Source organism: Herpailurus yagouaroundi, unplaced genomic scaffold, assembly GCF_014898765.1.
Source record: "Herpailurus yagouaroundi ecotype Mexico unplaced genomic scaffold, PumYag 140, whole genome shotgun sequence".
In the NCBI taxonomy this organism is placed as follows: Eukaryota; Metazoa; Chordata; class Mammalia; order Carnivora; family Felidae; genus Herpailurus; species Herpailurus yagouaroundi.
Window position 1 is genome coordinate 89,116,922 of NW_024412395.1, and position 14,394 is coordinate 89,131,315.

Here is a 14,394-nt window from a genome sequence, read left to right on the forward strand (position 1 = left end):
TTATTGTGACAGTTAAATGAGCCAACAAATATGTCACTACTTTAAATTTTAAAAACTTTAAACAGAGATTAACATAAATTAAAAACAATTGCATGTGAAATGAACTCTGATCAGCCTTAAAAACATAACTTATCACTTTGTATATCCCTACCCCACTTCCCCCCAAATTTCTTTCTATAAAGTTCTTTGTGCTCAGGGTCTTTGCCACAACTATTTAAATAATGAATGGATTTGAATATTGTCTGAGCTCCTCCTGTTATGTTTTGGGTATAGTTAGGGCTGGGGTTTAGCAATTTGTAAATTGTTTCTACTATCATATAGCATAATTTTAAAGAAAAGAGATAAATATGAAAAAGGAAGGAAGGAAGGAAAGAAGGAAGGAAGAGAGGAAGGTAGGGAGGGAGAGAGGAAAGAAGGAAGGAAGGGGAGAGGAATCATATAATTACCAAATCACACTTAGGCAAGAACTAAAAAGAAAATAAATTATATTAAGTATAAAAAAAATCAAAACAAGAAATAATATTCGAATGGAATCATCAGGAAAGTACTCTGATAAAATGACATTTGAGAAGAGATTCCCATAAAGAGAGAAAGCAAATGCAATGGTTTTGGAAAGATAACGTAGCACATGACAAGTCTTTCATCTTTGCCAGCATCTGCAATTCCCTGTCAATGTATTAAAACTCCAACCGCAAGTTTCGTCAGTAGTTTGTCTCCATTCCTACACTGAGCTACTGAGAGCTACTGGAGAATATTAAATGACCAAGGAGCTAGGTCTTCCACTATCAATCCAGTCTTTTATTCAGTTGATCCTGGACACTCCCTATCACTTGTTTTAAGTTCTACAGAGTTCTTCCAAACTCTGTGCCCCCATCTCCTCCTCTCTTTCCTCCCTTTTCTATTTTTTTTTCAGAAAAAAAATATAGGATTTATTATTATGTATTATTGCAAATTCTTGTAATAACCTAGCAAAATTCTTACATCTGCAATCCAACTTTCTTTCTTCTCTATTTCTAATGGAAAATTTGTTATGTCTCCAGTGTCAGCCCAATCCTCAAATTTATGCTTTTATTGGGAGCTTTGCTCTTCCTTGTATCTTTAAGCTTTTCCTCTCTGCTGGCTTTTTTCTATAAACACATGCACACTTGAATTTTTGAATTTTAAATCAAACACTTCCTTAGCCCCCATTTGTATCTTCCATCTAGGCACGTATTCGTCATTCCTTGCATTTAATTCAGTTAAGTAATTTAATGTATTTAACATGTGATGGCATTGTGCTAGGCTCTGGAGATACACTGATAAGTAAAATATCAAATAAAATAAGGACATGATATACACCAAGAAAATAATAACACTAATAGATATCCAATTTAAACTGTGATAAGTGTTTGAAAGAAAAACAAAACAGTGTTACAAAAAGAATCTCTCTCCTTTAAGACCCGACATGCTTTAGAAATTCAGAGAAGTTTCCCTAAAGGAACAATACGTTTTGAAGCAATGGATTTTTGAGGGACGGTTTTTCAGATGCAGGGAGCAGCATACATGGAGTCCACAGCATCGGAAAATTCTACAGCAATGTAGCTGAGAAAGCAAAGACAACTATATATTTTATTATCCAAAATTGGACTCTTTAGACAGTAAAATGGGGTCATGAAAATATTTTTAAACATATAGTTAAACTATATATTAAAGAGCAAGTTGACCTTAGTTTATTTGTAGACTTGTAAATTCTAAAAAATGTAAAAATAACATAATGCTGTAAACATTAACACAAAAGTCTCATTAATGGTGTATGCTATTAATTTTTAATTAACAGGGTTTGCTCTTTAGCACTTGATTAAACGTGAAAGGTAACCAGCAATAGGCCATCTCTCTTTGCCCACCATGTTCCAGATGAAACATAACACCTTTCTTCAAAGACAGTGTGCAAGATGCCCACTCGTAAGCATCCCTGGGTACACGCAGCGGAGAATACCTAACCCATTCCAATCTAAGGCAGTGAAGGTAGAAGTATTTAAAGCTGCTTGCCTTCCTGGCCTCTTGTTGCACCACTTACACCCACCATACCCTTAGAAACGCACACGCTATTAAAGCACCAATCAGTGAGAAACTCAAAAAATTATAGTTTACAGGTAGATGAAATATGTGTGGGAAATAGAGGATGAGCAATCCTTTAGAGTGTATTGAAAGTAGTTTACATGTCCTTGCTGTAGTGGATTGTTTTTTATTGTATTACATATTTTGTACCTCTTTATTTAATTGTCCCTTAATGCTCTTTTATTTTATAGTAATTCCTTTTGGCAACAATGGACTAAAATAAAAGTTTTTAATAATGAACTGTTAAGTAGTGACTTTCTGTTACTCAGAGGATGTCTAGGATAACTGTGTAATGATTTCCAACAGTGTCCGTGTCTGTATGATACAACTATTTGCAAATAACTTATTTATTTTAGTCTTATAAGGTTGGTTACCTTTGGATAATTGTTGTAGATGGCATATCCTAGTACAAAGAAGTAGGTTTCGACCTACTATTTGAACAGTAAGTTCTGTTTTAAAATAAATAAACCAGAGGGAATAATTATGGGTTTTACGTAATTTAGAGCTAGTGTTACTTTAAATAAACAAAAACAAGAGCAGAGGAAAATAAGATTCCATATCTAAAATAAACAACAAACAAGCAAAAGTTTAAGCAATTTCAGAAGGAAAGTATTGTCTATTGGCCAAGTAGACCCAAAGTAATGTAAAGTGTTATCTAGTACTGAATATATCCTAATAGCTCGTTAGTACATAGAATGGAATTTCCAAAGACTAGGTAAAATTTCCCAGTAGGGTGCATTGACATGACTTTGAGAGTCTGAACTCATATGGCAAGACTGACTGGTCTATTTAATACTGTATCAAAGCTTTTGATTCTTTTTGTACTCTTGATTGTATTATGCTAACCTCCCCTGAGATATATAGTTCATCATCCCTTTAGTGAATATTATTGAAATAGGCCCAATTTATAATAAAAATCATATAGCTTAAGTTAAACAAAGAAAAAGAAGCAAAAAATCTTATCTAATATATGTGTGTGTGTGTATATATATATATATATATGTGTGTGTGTGTGTGTGTGTGTGTCCACCAGATGAGTTAGATTTCTTTAAACCCAGATCTGACATTAGTCAGTGTTTCTGACTAATGTTTCATAAATCTTAAAAATAAATTCATGACCGCATTTTAAAACCATCTTTGCAATGTTCACAGAGGCTGTCTTCATTACATTATTTCTGAATTTTTCATTTGTTGCCATAAGCTGTTCACAATTTCTACATCCATTTATTACTTCCAGACAGCTTACTTCAGTAAATTGAAGTGATTGTGTTTGTATGTGTGTATATAATTTTTGTATATATTATATATATTTATATATATAAATATATATGTTCATATATATTTATATATAATAATAAATATATATTTATATATTTATAATATATATTATAATATATATTTATATTTTATATATTTATATATAAATATATATATTTATATATAATATATATTTATACTATCTATCTATCTATCTATCTATATATATATAAAAGTTGCTCTAGTCATGAATGTCTAGCCTTCATGTTATCCAAACTTTTCTGAAAAGCTGAGAAAGTAAAGATATAGAATTTTTCTTCAGGAATAGCATTGAAGATACAGAATGGGTTTTATGTGCTAACTAGTCACTGTTTTCATGCCTCAGTGTTAAGATGTCAAAACCATTTACAAGAGTTACCCTGGAGTTCTCCTAGATTCTGGCCAAATTGACCTTTAAAATTCTTTCCTTTACTGAGTTATTCTCTGATCATAGGCAGAGCCACTACCCAGTCAAGTGATGTACTTTGGAATATGTGTAAGATATTCAAGGTCCTAAGTATGGACTAGAGAGTCAGGTCTTCACTGGCACATCAACTTTTCCTCTCAAAAGTGCAATCCATCCTCACAATTTTCTTATCTCTATTATATTTCATGGTTATTTTTTTAAATTTTTTTTAACGTTTATTTATTTTTGAGACGAGAGAGACAGAGCATGAACGGGCGAGGAGCAGAGAGAGAGGGAGACACAGAATCGGAAACAGGCTCCAGGCTCTGAGCCATCAACCCAGAGCCCAATGCGGGGCTCGAACTCACGGACCACAAGATGGTGACCTGAGCTGAAGTCGGACGCTTAACCGACTGAGCCACCCAGGCGCCCCTCATGGTTACTATTTTAATCACACTTTTTATCATTATTGTTAACTCTCGTTATTTTATGATTTTTTTTTCCGGCTTGTTGAAAGTACATGTTTCAGTGGATCCAGTGATCCTTTTTCTCCAGACTTAGACTTGAATAGCCATCATTACTAAAACCAGGTCAGAGTGATTCCACTAATAACTCATTATCTCCTACCTGTGCTGGGACTTCCAGGGGGCTCATTCCTGGGTCTCCCACCTCTGTCATTTTTAATTTCTCATCAGGGATCCCATTCCTGACTATCACTTCAACTGCCACCTATAAAATAGATTGTCCTTAAATTTGTATCTTCTGCTCATACTTTCCTCCCAGCACTGAACTAGCATATTGAACTGCCTAAGAAAGTATCTCAAGGCATCGTCTACTAAACTGAACCTATGGTTATCTCTGTCAAGCAATAAAGTACTTCATTTTTTTTTCCCTATTTCAGACAAAGGCAGGACCATCTATCCAGTTACAATAACCGTAAATTTGGGAATCATCCTTAACACCTTTTTTTCATTAACAAATCCAGTTATGAGGATATATCTATATCTATATCTGTATGTATATGTGTATCTGTATCTATATTTGCCTCTGTATCTATCATCTTTACTCCCTTATATCACCATTCCCATCCTAGTTTAAGCTCCCACCATCTCTCAGATGGACCACTGCAAATAGTCTCTTAACTGGTCCAGCCTCTACTTTGGCACCCTTTAAGCTCTCCTCTGCATAGAGATAGAGTTGTAGATTTCCAATTCAACTGTGGGGCACCAGGCTGGCTCTATTGGTAGAGCACACAACTTTTGATCTCTAGTTTGTGAGTTGGAGGCTCATACTGGGTGTAGAGATTACCCAAATGGAAATCTAATCATTTAAGTCATCTGCTTAAACACTTTAATAACTTCCCATTGTTCTTAGAAGAAATATCAGAATCCCTAACCTGATTTCTAACGGGCTATGTGGTCTGGGCTTTATTTATTTTCCAGCATCGTCTCAAACTTCTCTCTGATTTCTTCTTATTGACCAATAATCTTCTGGGCTTGACCCTTTATATCTTCTGCTTTCTCTCACTCGTGTGCCCTTTCTTCCTTTATTTAGTCAAATAATTACAACTTACCCTTCCATATTTTAACTCAACCATCAATTCCTTGAGATCCTTCCCTGACCACCCTGACTGGCTCTAATTCTCCATTACAAGCTTTCATAGCACCAGATAACTCTTCTTTATCACACTTAATACTCTTGCAAATTGACTTTTGTGTGTTTCGCCGCTAGACTATGAGCTCCACAGCAGCAGGAGATATGTATGTTTCATACAGCATTGATTTTTATCCTTGGTCTCTAACACAGTGTTTAGTTAACACATCTGCAAGGTGTGTGAGTGTGTGTGTGTGTGTGTGTATAGATGGAGAAGAAATTGTTGAAAGCAAAGATGGAATGAGAATTCATATTTATGATGTGAAACCTTAACAAATTATTTTCTCTTTTCCTTATCACTGTTATCATCATCACCCACTAATACTCACTGAATGTTTGCTATGTGCCAGGAATTATCCCAAGGATTTTACCTACATTAATCAATGCAGTATCTCATTTGTCCCTTTTTTTTAATTTTTTTTTTTATTTTTTTTTAGGAGAAATGGAATCTCATTAAAGGGAAGACATCAAGGTGGGGTTGTAAATTCAAATCCAAAGTTTGATTTCTGAGCCTTAGGCCACATTTTCTCCCAATCCCACAGACCAGTGTAGCTCACCTTCTCTAGGGAGCTGTCTCTAGGTTTGCCCATGAATATCAGTACATGCTTAATCACCACTGATATCACAAGCTAGTACTTTAGCACTTATTTCTCACTTTTATCGTGGTTAATGATTGTTACTTAAACCTTGCTCTTTAAAGCAGTTACCAAGTCTTGTTCCTCTCTGTATCACCACATAGTGCCTAGAATAATGACTTAAACATAACAGATGGGCAAAAATATTAAAGAATTAGGGGTGCCTGGGTAGCTCAGTTGGTTAAGCATCTGACTTAGGTTCAGGTCATGATTTTGCAGTTCGTGGGTTCAAGCCCTGCGTCGGGCTCTGCACTCACAGCTCAGAGCCTGGAGCCTGCTTGGGAGTCTGTGTCTCCCTCTCACTCTGCCCCTCCCCCACTTGCACTCTGTCTCTCTCTGCCTCTCAAAAATAAAGAAAAATTAAAAAAAAAATTTAAAAACATATTAAAGAATTATATAACCATGCTTATGAAACTAGGTTGGGTGTGCAAAATTACAATTATTAAAGAAATCCAGGGGCTCCTGGGTAGCTCAGTCAATTGAGCATCCAACTTTGGCTCAGGTGATGATCTCACAGTTTGTGGGTTTGAGCCCTACATCAGGCTTTATTTTATGATATAATATAGGATTGTTTTCCAATATAACATGAAAATACAAAATTTCATTCTCTTAAAGTTCTTAGAAGTAATACTTCATGGATAGTGTATTAGCTTTCCAATTGCTGATTTTGTAACTGCTGCTTAAAAAATAAGAAGAAGAAGAAGAAGAAGAAGAAGAAGAAGAAGACAACGACGACCAGGGTGTATGGGTGGGTCAGTTGGTTAAGCGTCTGACTTCAGCTCAGGTGATGATTTCACGGGTAGGGAGTTCGAGCCCCATGTCGGGCTCTGTGCTGACAGCTCAGAGCCTGGAGCCTGCCTCAGATTCTGTGTTTCCCTCTCTCTCTGCCCCTCTCTGTCTCATGCTCTGTCTCTCTCTGTCTCTCAAAAATAAATAAATATTAAGAAAAAAAAAAAGACCACAACCTTAGTGGCTTACAGGAGCACATATTTATTTTCTTACAGTTATGGAGATGAGAAATCCTAAAAGAAGTCTTATGGAGTTAAAATCATCGTGTCAACCTTCTGGAGGCTCCCAGGAATAATTTGTTCCTTACTTTTTCTATCTTCCAATGGCTCATGGCCCCCTTCCAACAATGGAATCACTGTGACTTTGCTTCTATCACCACATCTCCTTCTCTGACACTATATTCTCCTGCCTCTAATTTATAGGGACCATTGTGATTTCAGTGGGTCCATCTAGATAATCCAGAATAATTTCCTCATCTCAAAAATCCTTAATCAAATCTTCAAAGTCTTCTTTGCCTTGTCAAGTAAAATATTCACATATTTTGAGGGTTAGGACATGGGTATTTTTTCCCTATCTCAAACAGCATCTCTAATGCTTCAAACTTCAAATCAAACTCAAGAAAATCTAGTTTTCAATTTATTGCGGTTAATAATCTTTTTAAAAATGCATAGATACATGAGATAAATGCATAGATAATAGATAGATAGATAGATGTAAATGATGATATTTTGATGTACAATAAAAATATATATGTTTGGTCTTTATCCCTGTTTCTGGCACAGAGCTCCTAACTACCTTGAAATTTCCTAAGTGGTAAGAGCTATAAAAGTGTCTTGATATTCACAAAAGATCCCTTTCAACCACACCTGGGTTTATGTTAATTAGATGACTTTTGTGAAGTACCTAACGATGGGGGCTGGTTGCCACGGGAATCAACCATGTGATTGGAGGGTTACAACTTTCAGTCCCATCTCTCTACCCTAAGAGGAGTGCAGAGGGGCTGGAGGTTGAATCAATTCCAATGGCCAAAGATTTAATCAATCATGCCTAGGTAATAAAACCTCCTATGAAACCCAAAGGTTGGGGATTGGAGTGCTTCAGAGTTGGTGAACATGTAGAGATTGGGAGACAATGGTGTTCTCCAAGAGCACGGAAGCTGAACCCCTTTCCCACATACTTTTTCCTATGCATCTCTTTCATCTGACCATTCCTGAGTTCTACCCTTTTATAACAAACCAGTATTCTAGTAAGTAACATGTTTCTCTGAGTTCTGTGAGCCTTTCTAGGAAATTAATGTAACCCAAGGAGGGCATCATTGGAATTTCTGATCTATAATAGCATGCCAGTCAGAAGCGCAGAGGCACTGGACTTGCAACTGGTCCAGTCTGAAAGGACATTGGTTGGGGTGGGCAATCTTGTAGAAATGAATCCTCAACTTGTGGTGTTAGATGCTATGTCCATGTAGATAGTGTCATAATTGAGCTGAATAGTAGGACATCCAGCTGGTGTCCAAGAAGTAAGTGGTTGATGATGTAGAAATCCCACCCCAACCCCCTCCCATACATTAGAATTGAGTGCAGAGTATTAGATAGATAGATACATAAATACACATGCACACATACATATACACACAAATATACACACAGAGTTTACAAGTTGCCCAAATCTACTTGAACAATGGGCATTGAGGGTCTAGAAAAGTCTCAATCAAAATGCAAGAATTATTCACCACAATCAATTGTAATTTATTCCTGGGATGCAAGGGTGGTTCGATATTCATAAATCAATCATTGTGATACACCACATTAATAAAAGAAAGGATAAGAACCATATGATCCTCTCAATAGAGGCAGAATATGCAATTGTCAAAATGCAGCATCCTTTCTTGATAATAACCCTCAACAAAGTATGTATAGATGGAACATACCTCAACTTCATAAAAGCTGTATACTAAGACCCACAACTAATTATCCTCAAAGGGAAAAACTGAGAGCTTTTCCTTTACAGTCAGGAAAAAGACAGGTATTTCCACTCTCACCATTACTATTTAAAATAATACTGGAAGTCTAAGCCTCAGCAATTAGACAACAAAAAGAAGTAAAAGGCATCCAAAATGGCCAGGAAGAAATCGAACTTTCACTATTTGCAGATGATATGATACTCTATAGAAAACCCAAAAGACTACACCTAAAAATTACTAAGACTAATACATGAATTCAGCAAAGTCACAGGATATAAAATCAATGTACGGAAATCTGTTGCATTTCTATATACCAATAATGAAGCAGCAGAAAAAGAAATCAAAGAATCTATCCTATTTATAATTGCACCAAAAACAATAAGATACCTAGGAATCAACCTAACCAATGAGGTAAAATATCTGTACTCTGAAAACTATAGAAGATCTATGAAAGACATTGAAGAGGACAAAAAAAAAAAAATGGGAAAAAAATCCATGCTCATCGATGGGAAGAACAAACATTGTTTAAATGTCCATACTACCCAAAGTAATCTACACATTTAATGCAATCCCTATCAATATACCCCCCGCATTTTTCACAGAGCTAGAACAAAAAAATCATAAAATTTTCATGGGAACCACCAAATACCCCAAATAGCCAAAGCAATCTGAAAAAGAAAAGTTGGAGGCATCACGATTCCATACTTCAAGTTATATTACAAAGCTGTAGTCACCAAAACAGTATGGTACTGGCACAAAAACAGACACATAGATCAATGGAACAGAATAGAGAACCCAGAAATGGACCCACAACTATATGATCAACTCATATTTGACAAAGCAGAAAAGAATATCCAATGGAAAAAAGATTATTCAGCCAATGGTGCTAGGAAAACTAGACAGCAATATGCAGAAGGATGAAACTGACCACTTCCACTCAAAAATAAACTAAAAATAGATGAAAGACCTAAATGTGAGACAGGAAACTCAAAATTCTAGAGAAGAAAATAGGCAGCAACCTCTCTGACCTAGGCCAAAACAACTTCTTACCAGACATGTCTATGGAGCAAGGGAAGGAAAAGCAAAAATGAACTATTGGGACCTCATCAATATAAAACCCTTCTGCACAGTGAAAGAAACCATCAACAAACCAAAAGGAAGTCTATGGAATGGGAGAAAATATTTGCAAATGCCATATCTGATAAAGGGTTATTATCCAAAATCTATAAAGAACTTATCAAACTCAACACCCTTTCCCACAAAGAACAAATAAATAAACAAATAATCCAATTAAGAAATGGGCAAAAGACCCTAGGAATAGGCACTTTTCCAAAGAAAATATCCAGATGGCTAGCAGGCATATGAAAAGATGCTCAACATCACTCATCATCAGGGAAATACAGATCAAAACCACCTCATACGTATCAGAATGGCTAAAATCAACAACCGAGGAAACAACAGATGTTGGCAAGGATATGGAGAAAGGGGAACCCTTTTGCACTGTTGATGGGAATGCAAACTGGTGCAGTCACTCTGGAAAATAGTATGGAGGTTCCTAAAAAAGTAAAAAATAGAACTACTCTAAAATCCAGCAATTTCACTACTAGGTATTTACCCAAAGGATACAAAAAAACACATTCGAAGGGGAACATGCACCCTGATGTTTATAGCAGCATTATCAACAATAACCTAACTGGAAAGAGCCCAAGTTTCCATCGACTGATGAATGGATAAAGAATATATATATATATGTATATATATATATATATATAAAAAAATATATATATATATATATATCAAAAAGAATTGAAATCTTGCCATTTGCAGCAACGTGGATGGAGCTAGATGAAATAAGTCAGTCAGAGAAAGACAAAGACTATATGATTTCACTCATATGTGGGATTTATGAAGCAAAATAGATGAATATATACAAAGGGAAAAATACAAGAGAGAGAAGAAAACCATAAGAGACTCTTGACAATAGAGAACAAACTGAGGGCTGCTGGGAGAGAGGTGGGTGGGGATGGGAAGAATGAGTGATGGGCCTCAAGGAAGGCACTGTTGTGTTGAGCACTGGGTGTCAAATCTAAGTGATGAATCACTGAATTCTACTCCTGAAACCAGTATTACGTTATATATTATCTAACTAAAGTTTAAATGAAATTAGGAAAAAAATTCTCAAAAAGTGCAGTTGAGACTTAAGAAGCCTCATGAGAGCTTCTCTCAGTGCAATGTATTTCTTCCCACAGAAGCAGGGGGTCCTAACTCTGATTATGTACATTGTAATTTCATAACATTAGGAAAATTACATTTTATAAACATTTGTTTTTTAGTATCTAAAGCAGTTTCTTTAAGATTAGGTGTGAGGAAGAGTAACATATCTCCCAATTTGTCAGGTAACTAAAGATCATTCAAAAGAAATCAACAGTCACTGAGAAAAACTTCTTTATTTTGCATCCTCAATAGACTGTGACCTGAATTTTATACTTGACTCAGTATTTTTTTCTGTTTATTTGTTTGTTTTTAATATTTAAATGTCATGAGGTTTTATATATTTTTCTACCCCCTAAAAAGCCTGTTAATTTAAGAATTAGACAATGAGGGTGTACATGAAAGGGCTGTATGTCACCAGGCTCACAATTTTTGTAAACATTCTTCCTTTTCTCCCCTTTAACTTCAATTTTCTTTTCCTAATTTTTTTTAGAAGAAAATAATATTTTGAGAAAGCATAAGGAAGAGTTATCCTCTAATCTTTATATAAATTTTAGGGACAGAAGTCTTTAAATAAGCCAATGAATGTCCTGAAATTCGGACTCAACAACATGCAACAATGCCCACTGAAGTTGACTTGCTTTAACTAAAATAAGAAACTGTTTATTGGCTTCATTACTTATCCATGTTATTATAAGAGGCAGAGTTTTTCTTTTTCCCCAACCAAAGCATGTTGTGGAAATTTACAGAAGAGCCTCTGAAAAGTAGAGTATCCATCATTCTGACAAGTTCTAAACCCATAGCCTGTTTTCTGGTGAACACGTAAAGATCCGTTTTTCTCTAAGAGTTAACATTTTTATAATGTTCCTTGCTGGAAGTGTATGCTTATTAAATTGATAACAGAGAGTAACCACATTTTAAACCAGTAAATTTTCCTCTCTGCCTTCATCAGAGCACCCACCCTCTCCCTGCCCCTCCCTCCTCACACAACCCCACCACCTTATCATTATTAATTTTGGCCCAGCATTAATGTTAACTGATATCTAACTTTCAGTCCTACAATGACTGAAAATGTAAACTAAACCCCATCTTTCAACAAACTGGTTACTGTAGAAATCTTTTATTGGAAATCACAAAAATATGTAGCTTATTCTGCATGTGGAATCTCCTGTGGTTAAAAAAATATATTTATTTGGAGATTCATGAGTACAAGGAAAAAGAACCCTATAATAAATTTTATTTGTATCATTGTTTCTGTATGATAATTTTTATTGCAAACTTCACTGAAAAAAAAAACATCAAAAGTGGTTGTGATTATAGCATTCATGTTTGCTGATTTGTTCCAAACTGCTTCTCTTTCAAACCATTGATTTTCTTTGTCTTTTAAAATATTATTGTATTTTCAAAGAACCAACACAGCTTTTCCTTTCCTGATCAGAATATTTAATACCTATTTTGTTTATGCAAAATTCTAGGATTATAAATGCATGCTAGGAAATCATTGCATTTAACTGAAGTGTGAACTCCCACTTAAAATACGCTGGTCTTTAGGAAGTGTAATTTTTTTCGGGGAATCCTATTAATAAAACATTACTCGAAACTCTTCTAAGGACAAGAAAAAATATTTCATCATTTACATATTCATATATTAAAATATTTTTAAACATCAGAGCAACAAAATAAAAAGAGCTCTAAGTGTTAATGACCATCCCTTTACCCCCATCACTTGGGATAGCATAGACTATGGCACAAATCAGCCATGACCACTTTGGAGTTACGTTCAGCAGAAGGTACACTGCAAAATTAGTTTTCACAAAGATACACACTATTAAGAATGTCAATCCATGCACGATAGACTGTTGGAGATCTTTGTTACAAAATATACCACATATTGGCTTCTACTAAAGGTATGTAATAGCTTGGGTATTCAACTTCCCAAGAAGAGAAAAACATGTTACATAGTGCTAGCAGAATACATTTTTGTTGATTTTCTTTGTTAGCAATTTATGATTGCATATAACAGACATAGGTCAGAGGTTACTCTTTTCCTAGGGAAGAAATGCACCAACCCAAGTTATTACGATTTGCTAAAACTTAGGACTATTTTTTTTTTGAACAGTCAAGTGTAACATGTGGCTGAATATTAATTAGTCATAAAGTATTTTCATTAGTTAAATCTTGACATGATATTTTTCAAGGTAATGCAAACCTATCATTGTTTATGTTATTTTTTTGATGATTTCTTGTTTGTTTTTTGTGTTTTGTACAGCTACATCTGGGACTCTTGGGATATCTACCCCTGCAAAGACAGTGCTGATATAATTCAAATCTGGCATTGTTGGCTACCTTACATTTAAGCAATGGAGTAAAGATGATGCCAAAATTTTTCAGTGATATATCTGGTACATGGGATTGTTGTTATGCATTCTATTTTTTTTTATCACTCAAAAGAAACATAATCCACCAACAATCCCTGTGTGTGTGTGTGTGTGTGTGTGTGTTTGTATACACACAGAGAGACACAGAAATATTTGTTAGTTTATTTATTTGTATTTAACCTCGTTGAATAAAATTGTAAACATCAGTGTTCACCTAGAATATCAACTAGTAGCTTCCAGAGATCTGATGTGAATGTATGCTGAGCATTAACCAAGCAGTATTCTTTGGCTCGTACACTAAAACCTAACCTTATTTACACATTTCTCTTTCTTTATTTAACATAGTAGGAGTTTCACTCTTATTACTAACAGAGAGCAGTTTTCCGGTAGTTTCTGATTTTTCAGAGTATCTTGAGAGGCAAATCAGTAACAATAAAGTCATCAACTGATTTGTTCAAAATCCAGCCATGAGTCAGTGACAAGAGTTAAAAACAATAGCAAAATGTCAAACTTCTGAACTTTCAGTCCTATAAAATATAAACACAATTATCGTCCCAAAAGAGCTAAAAAAAAGACAAAACTACAGTCTGTCCATTTTGGATGATGAAATAAAATACCATTAAAAGTTAATGGAATTCACCAATTTTGGACATTAGAATCAAAGGCTAATCATGATAATCCCTTGAAATTAGCCATTAAAATGAACTGCTGCCTCTTAGGCCACAAATTATAAAGGTTTTTATTTTTTTTAATTTTTTACCTATTAGGAACATCTCCAGAAGGAATTAAAGGATCTGAGTTTAATGTTTAAAAAGCTAGATCCTTTTCTTTCAGACATGCAAAATAGAAATTAAAATGATCATTTTTCCTCTTCTAAAAGTATGCTATTGTGGATGTTAATAATTGATGGAAGTATGCCAGTATTTTTCTTCAGTGTGAATAAAAATATGTCTTCTCAAATAAAGAAAT